Genomic DNA, 18008 nt, shown 5'->3' with positions numbered 1-18008 from the left:
CAGTTTTCAGCCACTGAAGATCATATTCTCTTCTTCTTCTCCCCTGCCTGTCCTTCAAAGCCCGGGTTCCCCAGAAGCACACACCCCAGGGCAGACTACCCAGTTATAGGTGTCCCCGCAGCAATTTCTGTGTGTGTCACTCAGCCTGGTGCTTGGACATGTGCGCTCTGGCCCCTGGCCCCTCAGAGCCCCAGGCCGAGGCGGGACCAGGCCAGAGGAAGGCAGGGACTCTGGCCTTCTGGGCTCATTCTCTCGTGAGACAAACATTTATTGAGCACCTCCTGAGAAAGAGACAGCCTCTGGGAGCCCCACCATGGAGGGGAGGGAGAGGCAGATGAGCAAACGGGCCACCTTGACCCAGTGGCCATCGGGGCTGGGATCCGCTGACCCAAGAGCCTTTGGGAAGAAGTGACATTCAAACCGATGCGGTGGCTGAAGGGAGGCGTGTGAGCGGGGCGTACGCCAGGCATGGGGGTGTGAGGCAGGTGTGGCCCTCAGGAGGCAGTGGGTCATGGTCATGGGCAGGCCTCAAGTCCTCATTCTCTGCACAGGTGCCCGGAGTCCCTCTGGGTGCTAATGCTGACGGAGGTGAACAAAGAGAGCCGGCCCTTGACACCACCTCCATTACATTCCTGTGCGGGAGACGGAGGAGAGCAAATATCAACCGAGTAATCAAATAAATAAACGAGATGGTCGCAGAGGGGACCAGTGAATGAAGCCTCTGAATAAGGGAGGTGGGGAGATAAAGCTGCGGCGGCTGGACTTTCTCCTGAAGGTGGGGGCAGCCGCGGCGACTGGAGCAAGAAGCGGTCTCAGGGGAGGGCATTTTCCATGACCCCTGAGAACAAGACGGACAGGAAGAGAGACCCAAGGCGGAGTGGGTGCCGTATCGAGGCAAGGGAGGGTGGCTTGGGCCAGCCTGGCGGCCGTGGGACAGAGGGAAGAGAAGAAGGTAGGTTTGAGAACGATCTAAGGACGGGGGAAGGGACCGGTTGAGGGGGGGACGGGAGGGATGAGGGTGGTCCCCAATTTCTGGGCCAGGCCTTGGGGTGACAGCGATGCCCTTTGCCGGCGTACAGAGCCCAGGGACGCTGGAGTTCGGCTTTGAGCTTGTCCAGGGTCAGGTGCAGGAGACAGTCTTAGTGGGAAGCCTTCCAAGACCAGGGCAGAGGTCAGTCAAGGTGCCCGTAGCCCATGACAGAGGCAAGGCCTGCAGCCGTGGGGGAGAGCAGACGGCGGGCCCCGCCAGATTCTGCCTTTCTCAAAGGAAAATCCTCATCCTTTATCCCTCCCGCTGTTTCTTACTCCTCCCAGAGCGTCTGTGATATAAAACATTCTAGAATCTTCAAGACTTTTCCTCTGGGTCTGCGAAGTCCTTCAAAGAGCCCGTTTTTGGCTCACACATTCCTTCCGTGGGGACCCACAGGTCAAAGCCTCCTAGCAGGGAAGGAGAGAGCCTTTCTCTCCTGGTCCAGTGGGAAGCAGGCCTCGGGGCAGAGAAGGTGGGGTCCTGAGCCATGGCCCGGGTTGGGGGCAGGGTGAGGAAGAGGGACCTGGTTATTACCTCCTTGGGGTGGGAGCTCTGGGTCGGTTGGGCCCTACCCCTGGGGCTGGGCAGGGACCCAGCTGGGCTCTGTCGCCTGATGGAGAAAGGTGTGTGTGTGTGTCTGTGTGTGTGTCTGTGTGTGTGTGTGTGAGAGAGAGAGAGAGCGCCCGCCTGAAACCTAATTGTCCGCTGTCTAATCCGTCAGCCAGAGGACAGCTTGCCAGCCCCTCCCTGGCAGCGTGATAAATGCCGACCAAGGCCCCCCGCGCCCGAGCTGCCTTAATTGGTATCAGGACGTGCCTGGACTCCATCCTCCTGGCCCCTGCCTTCCTCCCCTCCTGCCGCAGCCTCCCCCCTGCAGGCCTCCGCCCCAGCAGGGCTCACTCGCTGCCCAGCCTCAGGAGGAGGGTGTCAGACGCATAAGAAGAAGAGCCCCAATGATGTGGCACCTACCTTGTGCCCAGCCTGCCCTGACGAAGCCCCCGACCTGCCCTCGCCCACCTTCGTGCGGTCCTCCGAGCGGTGGCCTTTCCCCTCTGCACACGGGGGACCTGTTTCCTGAGCCCTCCACGCACCCAGCCCCCTGCAGAGGCTGGGAGCTAGGACTGATCACCAGGCAAGATAGACTTCGATGTCAGACGGGGCTGTGGGAGCTCCCCGATAACTGCCCGGAAGGGGTTTGTTCCCAGACTACTGGCCTGGCAAGGCTGAAGGGCGAGCGTTAACCCTCTCTGCCCATTTTAGGAAGTTCAGAGAGGTTTGGCAGCCTGCCCAAGATCACACAGCTTCCAAAAGGAGGCAGAGAGAGGCAGGTTCAAAACCGTCGCCCGGTTGGGTCTCAATGTCGTCGTGAGTCTGAATCACTAGGTGTTCAAGGCAGAAACTCAAATGCCTCCTCCGCCCCCCACCCTTGAGATTCTGAATGAGGGTCTGGTGCTCCGAGAATCTTCAGGGGCTGGAAGCTCTCCAATGAGTCGGTCATTCAGGACCCAGACGAAGGTTGGTTTTCTGTTTCCCCTGCTGATGGAACACCGTTCATTCAACCAGCACTTACTGGGCGATTGCCTTGTGCCAGAAATCAGGGGTCCCTTGTTTAAAATGTATTAAGAGGAACAGCTGGGTGGCTCGCTCAGTTGATCGTCTGATTCTTGATATCAGGTCAGGTCATGGGATCCGCCCCTGCATCAGGCTCTGTGCTGAGCATGGAGCCTGCTTGGGTTTCTCTCTCTCTCTCTCTCTCTCTCTCTCTCCCTCTGCCCCTCTCCTGGGTTCCTGCTCTCTCTCTCTCCCTAAAAACAAAAACAAAAAAATGTATTCAGGATTTGAAGATGGTGGGGCGCCTGCGTGGCTCGGTCACATAAACGTCTGACTTCGGCTCAGGTCATGATCTCACAGTTCGTGGGTTTGAGCCCCGTGTCGGGCTCTGTGCTGACAGCTCAGAGCCTGGAGCCTTATTTGGATTCTGCATGTTTCTCTCTCTCTCTCTTTCTCACCGCCCCTCACCCACTCACACTCTGTCTCTGTCTCTCAAAATAAAAAAATGTTTAACAAAAAAAATAATTTGAAGATGGTGACCACAGACCATTAAACCAAGCGGGGTCCCTGAGCCACTGGCATGTTACTCTCCCACGGAGCCAGCCCAGCTGTCGGGAGCCTCTGCGGAGGCGACCAAACCAACAAGCCCGCACCCTCACCCTGACCTGGCCCCCATCCCTTGGCTGGGATCCTGAAATGTATAAAGGGCCTGAAAACCTAACGTAAAAGAACGTTATTATTACAAAAGAGTAAGATAATGGTAAATTCATTTGGAAGCAAAACTGACCTCAGCTGACAGGAAGCTATGTATAGTTTTATTCATTCCCCTTGATGCGAACGTTTGTACATTTCGTTGCCGAGATATTAACATATGTGATGGCGGAGTTTTCCTGGGCTCTGCTGGGTGTCGCCCGGTATCAGCTGGGTGCGCCATATTGCCCTGCTGAAGGACGTCACTGGGAGCTCCCCAGTCTGGCCCAGGGGGGTTAGGAAAAGAGATTTGGATTCACACAAGACCCGTATTGACGCCCCCGTATGAGATGATTGCCATGCGCGCCAAAGTTTTTGGGGTTTAGTTAACATACAACATAAGCTTTGAGTACACAGTACAAAGATTTGATACTTGTACTTCCATCCTTATCCACAGATAAGGGTCTGGCAATGACCCCAGTCCCGGGCCTCCCTGTGCCTTGGATGTTGGAGAGCAGCTCCGTGCTAGAAAGAGGGCTCGCCGACCAGACCCGGGGAGATGTGAGGTCAAGAAGCAGAGCACTTTTTTTTTTCTAAAAGATTTCATTAAAAAAATTTTTTTTAAGTTTTTATTTATTTGAGGGAAAGAGAGCATGAGCAGGGGTGGGGCAGAGAGAGAGAGGAGAGAGAGAGAGGGAGGGAGAGAGAGAGAATCCTAAGCAGACTCCATGCTGTTAGCACAGAGTCCGACACGGGGCTCGAATCCACACAGTGAGATCTTGACCTGTGCCGAAATCAAGAGTCGGGCGCTTAACCTACCGAGCCACCCCCGTGCCCCAAGATTTCATTTTTAAGCAGTCTCTGCACCCAACCTGGGGCTCGAACTCACAACCCCGAGATCAAGAGTCGCACGCTCTACCGACTGAGCCGGCCAACAGAGCAGTTTTCTTCAAAAGAGAAGAGAAAATAGCTTTCGTACATGTATAAATGCTTGTGTAATATACATGTACTATATGTATAGTGTAATACATTCTCATGTAATATACATGTAATAGAGGCTCAACACCCTAAGAAAATTAATACAAAAGAAGAAAGTATCAACAACCTGAAATCTACCCCCTCCATAGTAACTCTGTGATTACCCTCCCTTCCATATTTTTCTAGAGATATCCTTTATGGCCTTCACCACCCAGTGTTGTGCAACCTGCATTTTCCCCCGTCACTGAACAGCATGCCGTGGCCACCTTTCCACATCTGCGTCATCGCCCTTCAGGGAGATAGGGAGGTAAGCACGTCCCGTAAGCAGCTAAGCAGTCCCCTTAGTGGACGCTGTTTGATTGCAGTGTCATTAACGTGTCTGCCCCCGAGATGACATCCTGGTGAGCACACTAGCCTGTGTCTTTAGGTCAGGTCCTTAAATGGGGAATCTCTGAGTCCTCGCGGGGTGGGGACAGGTGTCACGTCATAGATGCTGCCAGATTACCAACACCGTATTCCCTGCCCCCCCCATCTCTCCCAAAGTGTCACTTCTTTTTTTTTAATGTTTTATTTATTTTTGAGAGAGAGAGAGACACAGCATGAGCAGGGGAGACACAGAGAAAGAGGGAGACACAGAATCAGAAGCAAGCTCCAGGCTCTGAGCTGTCAGCACAGAGCCCGACACGGGGCTGGAACCCACGAACCATGAGATCATGACCTGAGCTGAAGTCAGACGCTTAACCGAATGAGCCGCCCAGGTGCCCCCCAAAGTGTCACTCTCTGATTAGTAGCCAGAGGGGCCCATCCAGGCCAGGCTGAGGGTCCCGTCGGCCCCAAGCCCTGCGGGGAAGGCAGAAACCAGGAGGGTTACCCCATCAGCACGGCCATCAGGGTCCTTTGGACGCCTCTGCGTGGCTCTCTCCTGTGACCTCTCCCCTGAACTCACTGTCCCCAGCCCTCACGGAGGCCCACTGGCTGCCACGCCCAGGGGGAGCCTCTGGATGTCTCCTCTCAGCCGGGGATGAAGGCTGGACCCCAGGCCCCATCACACCGTAATCACTTGAGCTGTCTCCTGATTTGCATGTCCTTAAGGCGCCTTGATTAATAGCCCTTCCTAGACTCTTCTCTGCTCCAACCATGAGGGCTCTGATTGCAAAGTGGCCTCAACTCCTTTGAAAATAAGATAAATCCTCCCTACGGCAAGAGGAGCCTGTGTTTCCCTGAAGAGTAAGAGACCTGGAGGTGCCTCTCAGGAGCTCCGTGGGCACGGAACACTGGAAACTTCTGGAAGGCATCAGGCCCTTCCTCTACCCGAGAAAAGGCCAAAGCCTTTTGGGAGTAGACAATACCTTCTCTGTTACAGGAAGGGAACGGACGCTGAGCAAGGGCAAAGCTGTCTGCCCAAGGTCACCTAGCCACGGAGTTTCCAGCTCCACCAGGATTTGAACTCAACACCGCCTGACGCCAGCAGGACCTCAGTGGGCGCTCCTGGCTGCCTGGTGAAGAGCGGGCCGGGCCGGGTGCTGGGGTGCTGCGAGAAGCACCCCAAGAAAAGAGCCAAACACCCCTCCCCCACTTGCCATGGTTTCACATCTCAGGGGTGGGGACAGGGCGGGCGGGGTCTTGGGGTACCTGTCGTGGGCCCATTCAGGCAGGATGCAGGGTGCTGTGGGGACGCCCACGGTGGTACCTGTGCCTTTCCTGTGCCCGGAGGGGCATCCTAGCCATGACCTGCGTCTTGCTCCTGAGCCGGGCACACAGCTTGGGAATTCTGCTGCCTGGGGCGCTCTGGGGGGGGGGGGGGGGGGGGGGGCTGTGTGGGCAGGATGGTCCCCCGGGGGCGGCAGGGCGCGGAGACCCAGCTAGACTCTGCGCTGCCCTCCCCTTGGCCACGGAACAGCTCCCCTCTCACCCCTCTCACGCCCGGGGCCGCTCTTCCCGCTGCTGCTCGCTGGAGCCGAGCGATTCTCGGGAGCAGCAGGGTTTAAGATGCTGTGAGTGTAGCACAGGGTTCGCGCTTTATCTCCCTCGTTGAGCTGTTTCCCAACCCGCTGCTTCCACCACCACTCTCCGCCGGGGCCTCTCCCCTGCCGGGTTGGGTGTCGGGGTCTTCCGGGCCTTTTGCAGGGCCCCTGGGAGTGGGGGTGGGGGGGCCCGGGCTCTCAGAGCTCCTGCTATGTCTGGCCAGCTCAGGGTTTGCTGGGCTGGGGGTGGCGGTCCCCCGAGCCACCGGGCCTCCGAGGCCGGCACACGTGGTCCGCGGGACGTGCCCTCGCGGGTCCCCGGAACACAGCGTGTGCTCGGGGCTCAGGGCCACACCTTCCTGCGAGCTGTAACAGGTTGTTTCCACTCCTCCGGGGATCCCTCCGCGGGGTGGCGAGGGCGGAGCAGGAAGCACAGAGCAGGCCGAGAAGGTTCTCCAGGGCCAGGCCCTGGGGGCCCCAAGTGCAGGCCCCAGGAACATCACAGCGGCCCCTCATCCACCGCCCCCCGCCGCCCCTCCCCCATGCTGCTACTGGCTCCCAGCAGGGGCCGCCCCTCTGCTCTCCTTTCCTTCTCCCATTTGGGCCAGTGAGTGTAGGGTTCCTTGGGTCCATTCCCAAAGCTTTTGGGTTTCAGACACCAATACAGTTTCCAAAGAAAACTTGGAGGATTCATGGGGTGATGCCAGGTTTCATTTTTGCTGGGGAAGGATGTTAATGAGAACAGACAAAACAAAGAAACACACATTAAAAACCTCATCACCCGGGGCGCCTGGCTGGCTCAGTCTGGTAGAGGACACGGCCCTGGATCGCGGGGTCATGAGTTCAAGCCCCACGGTGGGTGTAGGGATTTCAAATAACCGTTATAAATCCTATCGTCAACGATCATTTCAGTTCATGAAATAAATTATGTTCGAAAACCCCAAAGGTACGAAGGACATAATCTTAGAATGAAGGAATGTCCTCCCCGCAAAAGAGCATTTGGAGGTTGACAAAAGTTTCTTATGCTGTAAGACCTAAGCATAAGGTCTTATGCTTTGCCACAGCCAACCCCCCAGCACTGGTCCCTGATGGGGTACTTGGGAACACCTCATGGTCCCAAAATGGCTGCTCCACCCCTGGCCATCGCGTCCACATTCCAGGTGGGTGGAAGGGGGCAGGGTGAAGTAGATTTTCCTTGAAACGTTTGCTCTTAAAAAAAAAAAGAAAAAGAAACGTTTGCTCTTTAACTCAGGAAGGGAAACCTTCCCTAGGATCTTCCGCCTTCTTCTCATTTGTGAGAACTGGGTCACGTGTCCACCCACAGCTACAGTGGAGGCTGACAAACTGAGTATTCTAAATTTCGGGACTCGCTGATAGAGGAAGGCCAGAAGGAAGGGGGCTGGAATGAGCATTTGCCCATATAGTTTTCATTTCATTTTCTCCCTCCCTCAAGTCTGTGCACGCTCTTGGGACTGACCGTGACTTCCAGCACCTATTTCCTTGAACAGCAGCCGGCAGAGCCCGGTTCAGCCTACAATCCCAGGCTCCTTCGCTGATCCAAACTGGTCCCTAATTCGAGGACACCAGTGTCCCATCTCTGGATGGAGGTCACTTGAAGGTCCCACCCCACCCCCACCGCTGCCCCCCCCCCAGCCTTCCCTCCCTCCGGCAGGGCCAGATCGCTGTGAGGCTCCCAAGATGAGCCCAGGCATCTTCCAGTGATGAAGGAGGAACGACACAGTACACTTTGTCCTTGGTGGTTCTTTGCGTCGCAGCCACGTTGACCAGGAATTGACTGATGTACAACGAGTGCGGCTCTTGAATTGACTACATAAAACTGAGGCTCTCAGAGGTCCAAACGGCTGCATATTGGCACCATCGTACCATTTAGCCTAACGGTTTGGCACATATGGAGCAAAGGGGGATTCTGTGATGGCTCTGCCTTGGGAGGCACGATGGGGTGAAGTGGGTTTGAATCCTGATTCTGTCTTCCCAGCTGGGAGACCTTGGGCAGGTCACTTCCCTATCAGAGCCTCAGCTTGCCTTCATCTGTAAAATGGGTATGTTTACAGTGAGGATTCCACGAAGCGTGCGCGCCAAGCATTGAGCTGAGCTCAGCCAACTCGTCAACCCTGCTCCTCTCCAGTGAACTGTCTACACCGGGAGACAGGCAGGGCAGCTTCTCCAGGGAGGCACCAGCCTCAGGGTGTGTGTGCAGAGGAGTGTGGGCAGGGGTGCCTCACCTTTTTTTTGTTTACAGATTATATATTTTTTAAGTCATTGCTACACCCAACATGGGGCTTAAACTCACAACCCCAAGATGGAGTAACACGCCCCACCGGCTGAGCCAGTGGGGCGCCCCTAGGGGTCAGGGCTCCATAGGTCTTCCTCCCCTGCTGCCCCGGCGCAGCGCCGCCACACAAGGTGTGGATCAGTGCCCCCCGCAGGGCTGTGCCCGCCTTCTGCTTTGCTGGGAGCTGGTGTGACCTAGCCAGCGGGCACCCCCAGGGAGACCTCGCTTCGACACCTCACGTTAGTTGTTGGCTCCCCATGAATGCCTGCGGGGGGAGGGGGCCCCCTCTTGCTGGCGCCTGGGCACCTGTTATCACCCAGCCATCAGCACTGGCGAGAGTGCGGTGGAGCAGGCCATCAGCCATAAAGCCGGAGAGTTACTGGGGGCTGTCTGTGAGCAGAGATGGGCCTCAGGCAATCAGGGCAGGGCTCTCTGTCCCGTCCCCACACCCCGCAGACCCCATGTGGGCCCTGACAGTGCCTGGTTCCAGCCCTGGGATGCCCTGATGGACCCCTGCTTTCAGCTCTGTGGAAGGGAGGGGTTACCGCCTCCTCACCAGGAAGGAGATGATGGACCCCGGCTCTGCAAGGCACCTGCTGGGTGTACAGCCCCAGTGGCCATGGGGTGGCCTGCCCTGTGCAAGCCCCTCGTTTTCCAGATGGGGAACCCAACCCCTGGAGAGGGTGCCATCCAGGCAGTCAACTCCAGTCGCAACCCCCCAGCTGGAGGGGGGTGAGGGCAGAGGAGGGGGGGCCTGGCCTGTGCTGCATCAGAACGGCCCAGGCGCCCAAAGGCATGCAGCCCCTGCAAACTGAGAACCCAGAGAAAGACTCTGGGGGGGTCGGGGGAAGGGGTCGCCCCTCCCCTGCGCATTCCTTCCTCCCTCCCCCTCTTCCTCATCCCCGCCCCCCCACCTTCCCCAGCTCTGCGGCTACCCCAGGAGAACAAGCAGACACCCCCCCCTCGCCCCGGCCTAGGAGCGTGCGTGTGCCTTGTGCTGTGTGCACACGTCCGTGCTACGTGCCTGTGTGCACATGTGCGCGTGTTTTGTGTGCCTCCGTGCGTGTGCCCGCACATGTGTGTGCGCGCCGTGCGCGTGTGCTCGCGTGCGTGGGTGGGTGCCTTGGCGCACACGTGTGTGTGTGTGTGTGTGTGTGTGTTCCGGTGCGTGTGTGTGCGCGCGGCCGTGTGCACGTGTGCGTGCCCGTGCGCGGGGTGCAGGCGCGAGGAGGGGGCGGCCCGGCTCGGGAGGGGATTTTAAGCTGCTTCGCGCTGCCGGCGTGAGCGCTCCTGATAAACAGCCCAGAGCCCCGAGCGGCGCGCTGGCGGCGGCGGGAGGCTGCGTACCAGGGCTCCTGGCAGCCTCGCAAAAAGCTGTCCCCGGCCCTGCGAGCCGCTCTATCAGCCCACGGAGGGCGGGCGGGGGAGGAGGGGGAGGGAGGGAGGGAAAAAGTATTTGCTTCAGCCCTTAATCACGGAATTTGAAATCCCAGCGAGTCGGTGCCATTTATTTTCAGAGGCTGTCAAGGCTGGTTTCAGCATTTAAAAGAAAGGAGGATAAAAAATATTTGCATTTCTCTCTCCCTCTCGCCTGCCGCTCGCTGGGCTCTCTCCGTCTCTCCCCCTCGCTCCGCGCCCCGCCGCAGAGCTGGGGCTGTGTGTCGGGGAAGGAATGCCAGGGATTTTTCTGGGCGCTCTGCGGCGGGGTAGGGGGCCCGATCGCAGGAGAGGTGGTCGGCTTGATTCTGGGGGGCTCCGCAGGGGAGGGGGTGTGGAGGGTGGAGGTGGAGAGCCGGGGCGAGCCAGGGCTGCCGGATTGGGGGTGCTGGGAGCCGTCTGCAGGGCTCTCTGCAGCACCCCGGAAAAGAGCCCTGCCCCCCCAAATTTGCCCCAGGGCCGGGGAGACCCCACCAGCTCCTCTTGGCTTCTGGGGTGGAGATGGAGGATGTTGGGGCTGTGAGAGAAGCTAGGGCACCCCCAGCGCAACTCCCTCCCTGCACAAATAGGGAAACCGAGGCTTGGAAACCTAGAAGGGCACGGCCAAGGTCACCTTGGCAAAATCAGGACAAGGAGGGAAGCTAACTAGGTATCCAGTATGTGCAGACGCCGAAGGCAGCACTGGATGGAAGGCCGGCGCTGGGGATGAGGTCTTCGAAATGAGATGGTCATGAAGGGGCTCGTGCGCAGGTCAGGACACTGGCCAGCATGGTCACCTTGGCCACCAGCCCCCGCCCGACCCTTCAGCTGGAGGGCCAAACGGGCATGCGCACTGCACCGCACCGGGCGGGCGTGTGGGGGCAGCCCTGTCACTGGGATCGCCTTCAAGAACCCCACCCACCTGCCGAGCCTGGTGTCTCCATAGCTCTGTGGGGGGCTGTGACCTGAGGTTCAGTGGCCAGACTGTTCTTTCCCTGAAGAGGCAGGCCCCGGCAGGGCCCCCCAGGGCTGCTCCCCATGGCCGCTCCCTCAGACTCTTTCCTCGCTGGTAAAATGAGAAAAGTCACCCAACTACTATTGGGGTTCAAGGAGCCTGTGCATGGGGAGTGCAAGCCGGGGCCCCACCCCCACCATGCCTGTTACTACTTTTATCATTGTGATTCCGGGTCTACCTGTCCCAGATTCCAGGCTACTCAAGGCCAAGACCCTGTGATTCATCTCCAAACGCCCCTTGGTCCCAACCTAGGGGAGCGATGCTAAAAATCTGGGGCAGGGCCCCATTGGGGAAGCCGGAAAGGAAGGTCCTGGGTGGGGAGGAGGGCAGCCCAGCCCTGAAGAGGAAATGACCCACTCTTGCCCCCCCCCCATGAGGGGGCAGAGACTCAGGATACCTCCCCACCCCCACCACCTTTGCTTATTTTTTTAATGACAAAAATAAAATGTCTTCCTTGTTACAACACGGAAGGTATAAGGAAGATCGTAACATGACCTCTTTCCCAACACCCCGCAGTTCTACTCCCCAGATAATCAGGGTCGAGTGTTTAATACAAAGTCTTCCAGATTTTTCTGTCAATACAAGCACATGTAAATGTTTTGTGGAAGTCGGGCAAGGCTACGCATCCTGTTCGGCCATTAATTTTCTCTTACACACTTCTCCTTCCCAAGCTCTCTCTCATCCAGGGGCTTGGCATCAAGGTTGCGTCCAGGCTTGCCCTCTCGGGGCCGCAGGGAGCAGCTGGCCTTCTACAGCAGGTGCTGTTCCCGGCATCAGAAGGGCCCCTGAATGGGGGGCCTGGGTGGCTCAGTTGGTTAAGCATCTGACTCCTGATTTCCGGTCATGCTCTCGCGTTTCATGAGTTCGAGCCCCACGTGGGGCTCTGTACAGACCGCATGGAGCCTGCTTGGGATTCTCTGTCTCCCTTTCTTTCTGCCCCTCCCCCGTCATGCTCACTCGCTCTGCAAAAATTAAAATTAAAAAAAAAAAAAACCAGAAGGGCCGCTGAACGCACAGGGAACAGCTGGTGGCCAAGGAGGCTTCATCTCCCACGGGGAGAGGCTGGGTCCGGCCCGGCTACGACCAGGGCAGGGTGGGGGAAGTGGTCCCAGAGAAAGCAGGGCCCAGCCATCATCTGTACAGGGGAAGAAAGCCTTCGCCCGGCTACCCGGCATGTCAAGGACTCGAGACAGGGCCAAGTCCAGGCTGTCCCGGTCCCTCTCCGAGGAGGTGGGAATGGACTGTGTTGTACAGGTTGGAGGGGTGTAGTAAGCCCCTTCCTCTCCCCCTTCTGCACCTTCCATGGTCCTCAGGCTCTGCCTCTTTTTACTCCCCAAACCGCCTCCACGTACCAGGGGCGACCTCAGACCTCACGTCCACAGATGGAGGGAGGTGGTGGCAGGCAGCCCGGAGGTCTACCTACAGCGAGGTAAGGCTTTCATTCTCAGCCTTGTGCACCCCCGGGAACATTCACAGTGCGGGTTTGGGAGACGGCTGACCGTGACGTGGGCAGCTCCGTCAGCTTCAAGCTCTGTATCCTCTGAGCCTCAGTTTGCCCACCATTAAAATGGAGGTAAAAATAGCACCTGTCTCACAGGATGGTTCTGAGGGCTCGGGGCAGGGGGGGTTCCGCGCAAAGCCTTCAGCAGGTTCTCAGACATTCGAGGCCTCGTGAAAGTGTGCTATCATCTTATTATTTTTATTTATTTATTCGTTTATTCCTTTATTTATAAGTTACATCCAAGTTAGTTAGCATCTAGTGCAATAATGATTCCAGGAGTAGAATCCACTGATTCTCCCCTACGTATAACACCCAGTGCTCATCCCAACAAGTGCCCTTCTTAATGCCCCTTCCCCATTTAGCCCATTCCCCCCCAACCCACAACCTTTCCAGCAACCCTCCATTTGTTCTTTGTATGTAAGATCTCTTACGTTTGGTTCCCCTTCCCTGTTTTTATATTATTTTTGCTTCCCTTCCTTATGTTCATCTGTTTCGTATCTTAAATTCCTCATATGAGTGAAGTCATATGGTATTTGTCTTTCTCCAACCTGCTCATTTCACTTAGCATAAGACATTCTAGTTCCATCCACGTAGTTGCAAATGGCAAGATTTCATTCTTTTTGATTGCCGAGTAATACTCCAGTGTATGTATGTCCCACATGTTCTTTATCCATTCATCTGCCGATGGAGTTTTGGGCTCTTTCCATACTTTGGCCATTGTCGATAGCACTGCTATAAACATTGGGGTGCATGAGCCCCTTTGAAACAGCTCACCTGTATCCTTTGGATAAATACCTAGTAGTGCAATTGCTGGGTCCTAGGGTGGTTCTATTTTTAATTTTTTGAGGAACCTCCATACTGTTTTCCAGAGCGGCTGCCCCAGTTTGCATTCCCACCAGCAGTGCCAAAGAGATACTCTTTCTGTGCATCATCGGCAACATCTGTTGTTGCCTGGGTTATTAATGTTATCCATTCTGACAGGTGTGAGGTGGTATCTCATTGTGGTTTTGATTTGCATTTCCCTGACAATGAGTGATGTTGAGCATTTTTTCATGTGTCTGTTGGCCATCTGATGTCTTCTTAGAAAAAGTGTCTATTCATGTCTTTCGCCCATTTCTTCACCGAATTATTTGTTTCCTTTAATTTTTTTTAAATTATTTTTCCTAATAATGACGTTTCAAAAATCCGAAGTCATTGAAGACCTTCGCCAAGTTGGTTGTCAAAACCAGGGGAAAGCTCGTGGCATAAGTGCGCTGTGTGGTGTGTATGTGTGTGTGTTACATGTGTGAATGCAGTATTGTGGTGTGTGTGTGAATATGAATGTGGTGAGTGTGCTGTGTGTGTCCTGTGTACGTTGGGGTGCCCTTCTCATACCATCCTCTGTGCCCCCCGCCCCCCGCCCCTGCCAGGTGCCCCTGACCTGTGTCCTTCTCACAGCCCCGGAAGAGACTCCGCCCTCTAGGCCGCGCCCCAGGCGGCCCCAGCCCACAACCTCCTTGAACACAGGGCCGTGTGGGCCTGGTGGTCTGGCCTCATCCGCCTCCTCCAGCCGGGTTTGGGTCCCGGGTCCCTCTCCTCTGGCTGTGGGGAGTGGCTGTAACCTCTCCGGGCCCCTGTTTCCCCATCTGTAAAACAAGGACAGTAATAATAATAAGGTCATAAGATCATTTTAGCTCCTCCTTCCTTCCCCTGAACAAGCGAAGGAACAAACAAGCCAGACCAGAAAGTGCTGAAGCCGCCAGGCCCTTGGAGCAGCAAGGAATTTCTCTCCTTCCTTCCTTCCCTCCTTCCCTCCCAGAGGACCTGTTCATTCCTGGCGACCCCCGCCCCGCCTCAGCCCTGCGTGGCTCTGGCAGGATTCCTAGATTCGAAGGGCAGGGTTGGGTGCGGGGGCCCTAGCCGGACAGGAAGGTAAGGCAGGTAGGGTATGGGCTCCCCGGGAACAAGCTCTCCCAGCACCCTGGCAGGGGTGCGGCTGACTCAGGACCCCCCACCCCAGCTGAGAACAGGCCGGCTGACATTGGCGTGTGTCTGGCCGCTGGCCGCTGGCCACAGTGCCACAGGTCATGAGATGGCCCCTCCGCTCCAAGGGCTTTCCCACCAGCGTTTCGCAAAGTATGTCCACAGATCTTGTTTACGTAGTGAGAAAATGAGCAAGTCTCTTCCCCTCTTGAGGCCTAAGTTTCCTTATCTATAAAATGGGGCTATGATAATTCGCCCATGAGTTGAGTATGTGCAGCTGTCGGCACAAGGCCTCACACATAGTCAATCTTCTTTATATATATATATATATATTTTTTTTTTTTTGAGGGGAGTGGAGAGAACGCAAGTGGAGGAGGTGCAGAAGGACAGGGAGAGAGAGAATCTTAAGCTGGCCTAGTGCAGAGCCCAACGCATATCCAGATGTGGGGCTCAATCCCACAACCCTGGGATCCTGACCTGAGCTGAAATCAAGAGTCAGAGGTTCAACCAACTGAGCCCCCCGGGCGCCCCACCACACGTGGCCAGTCGTAACCAGGGTTAACTATTGTGGCAGATGGTGCCTTCCCAGGAATCCCCTGCCCCAAGAATGTTGTCTCCTCACTGCATGGTCTGTGGCTCACGGTGCCTCCCTGTGGGCAGAGCATACCTCCACACCCACTGACCTCAGCCTTGGCCATGGGACTTGCTCTGACCAATAAAATGTGAGCAGAAGCGACCACATGCCAGTGCCCCCACAGAAGCTAGACCAGCTCGCCTGGGGTTACACCAGCTCTCTAGCGCTTTTCTTTCCAGTTGATGGATTCTATAGAGGGGCTGTGCCTTCCACCTGGGTCCCAGGATGAAGATGACATGTGGGCAACATTAAACTTGAATGAAAATAAGCCTTGGCTATGGAGATCTACTGGTATTTTGGACATGTTTGTTACACAGCATAGCCTAGCAATATCTGACCAATACAGACATGGGCACCTACAAAAAAAGGCCCCAACAAATCTGTAGCCCTGGCTCTAGGAGCAGGTAACAGGTGACAAGAAAACAGTCATTGAAGGTATTGATGGCGACCCTGTCATACAGCAGGGAACATTTGGGAAGATTCTCGCCTATAACTCACAAAGCTGATACTAACCTGCACTTACAGCTTTAGCTGAAGAGCTTGGGAAACAAAAACATGTCACAGACTGAATCATGTCCCTTCAATTCATATGTTAAAGCTCTAACGCAGTGTGACTCAGAAATGGCTGTATTTGGAAAGAGGCTCTTAAAAACTTTTTAAAATTTATTTATTTTGAAAGAGAGAGAGAGCACAAGTGGGGAAGGGGCAGGGAGAGAGGGAGAGAGAGAGAATCCCCAGCAGGCTCTGCACCATCGGTGCGGAGCCTGATGTGAGGCTCGAGAGATCATGCACTAACTGAGAGATGGTGACCTGACCCAGAATCAAGAGTCCGACGCTCAACCGACTGAGCCCCCGGGCGCCGCAGGAGAGAGGGTCTTTAAAAAGGCAATTAAGGTAAAATGGAGTCGTTAGGATGAGCCCTAATCCAACTTGACTGGTGACCTTCTAAGAAGGGGAGAAGGTTTGTACATGAACATGTACAGAGGAAAGTCAGTGTGAAGACACAGGGCGTATGAAGCCAGCGACCAGCCAAAGAGAGGCCTGGAACAGACCTACTGTCATGACCCCTAGCCTCCGGGACCGTAGATGGAACATTTCTGCCGTACTTCGTTAGAGCGGCCCCCACCACACTCGTGCACTGCCATTCCCCACGACGTTACAGAGAAGACATACACTCCGAAGGGATTTCGCCTGTTTGCGAGTGGGGATGAAAGGGAAAGAGAGAGCCCAGAAATTCTGGATTTGTAGCATTGACACACAGCAACGATTTCTCATCTCCATCCAATGAAAGAGAAAGAAAGCCAGAGCTCTGGGAGCCCAGGGCCCCGTGGCCTGCAGCCCGTGCGAGAAGAAGATCACCCATCTTGTGGGAAGCGAGCGTGGCCACAAATATCCCATCCCTGACTGGAACAAGGGGACGCCCTCTCCTCCCGCCCCCACTCCACACACCCCAAGCAGTGCGGCTTCCAGAAACCTGGAGAACCCAGGGCCATTTTGGGAAAAGCCTGCTCTTTCCAGGCTGAGTGGGCAAAGCAGACCCAGTCCCCGCCCCCACCCCCCCAGGCCGTTGGTTGATTCTTCAAATTCGAGTTACAGATGACATTTTCGTAAACCTCTGACATATCGGCATGTGGAATGCACGGTGCGATCTTGGAGCAGATAGAGGGCTTTAAATGTAACTGTCTGGATACCCAGAAAAGTATTGTTTGAACTTTCTAGAGAGACTCTTTTTTGAAGTTTGAACTTTCTGCAGGGAGTATTCAAAAACGGGTAATCCACAATTTGTCAGTACAGAATCTTCTAGACTTAGGACAACATAATACGACTAAGCAATGCTCTGTGTGCTGGAGTCTTCGTTGAGACAAAATCTTAAGGGAAAGACGACAGTGGGGTGTGGCCTTCACACCCCTTGTTAAAACCTCTGGCGACCAAGTCTGGGGAGGCATGCCCAGAAAAGCTGCCTGGGTGTTTAGCATGAAGAACTGAGTGGGTAGGGCTGCCTGGGGGGCTCTGTCTATTGAGCGTCCGATTTCGGCTCAGGTCATGATCTCATGGTTCGTGGGTTTAAGCCCTGCATCGGGCTCTGTGCTGATGGCTCAGCCTGGAGCCTGAATTTCCGATTCTGTGTCTCCCTCTCTCTCTGCCCCTCCCCCGCCTACACTCTGTGTGTGTGTGTGTGTGTGTGTGTGTGTGTGTGTATCAAAAATAAATAAACATTAAAAAATTATTTTAAAAACACTCAGTGGATAAAAAGTGAGCTAAGTTCCGAAGAGGGCCGCGTTGTCAGAATAAGAGCCCTCAGCCTGGACTAAAAGAGGCCGTGACCGTTCACAACTTAAAACCAGATCTGGGCTCCAGAGGGAAAGAAAGCAGCTGGAAAAGTCTGCTTAGGCCACGGTGAGGGCCCGTGGGTCTTCAGTCAGTGTGGCCAAGGACGTGATGGAAGTCTACCCAGAGCACCACCCGAGGGCCTCCGAGAACAGGGGACGGATGGAATTCCAAGGAAGCACGGGGTGGGGGGGGGGCATTCAAGAGCATTTCCTCCACCCGGGGGAGGTGGCCCTCACGGCACCCACCCTGCAGGACTCAAGATTACCTCTCATAATACCTTAGCCCCGGAGACCGTCACATTCTGAGGGACTGGGGGGGCTAAGACTTCCATACAAATTTGGGGGAGACACGATCAGTGTATAGTGGCCCGTGAGGCCAGCAAGCTTTCCCCCCCTACTTACAGATCTCAGGAGAGGCCTGGGCCGGGCTCATTCACCAGGGCTGCATTTAGCTGGGCTGGAAGGTCCGGGAAGGCTGACTTCGTACCTCGGGCACCCCCGTACCGCCCCGCCGGCCTCCCCTGCACCTCTCGGGCTTGCTCTAAGGTGGTGGGTGTTCACGCTGTGGCTGGCTTCCGAGCTCGTCGAGGCGGGGGCCTCCCATCAGCCACAGCATCGTGTCCACACCATTCTCCTGTTCAATC

This window comes from Hyaena hyaena, unplaced genomic scaffold (assembly GCF_003009895.1).
Source record: "Hyaena hyaena isolate Hyena2069 unplaced genomic scaffold, ASM300989v1 scaffold_38, whole genome shotgun sequence".
Lineage (NCBI taxonomy): Eukaryota > Metazoa > Chordata > Mammalia > Carnivora > Hyaenidae > Hyaena > Hyaena hyaena.
The sequence above is the reverse complement of the archived record's forward strand: the minus strand, read 5'-3'. Positions refer to the sequence as shown.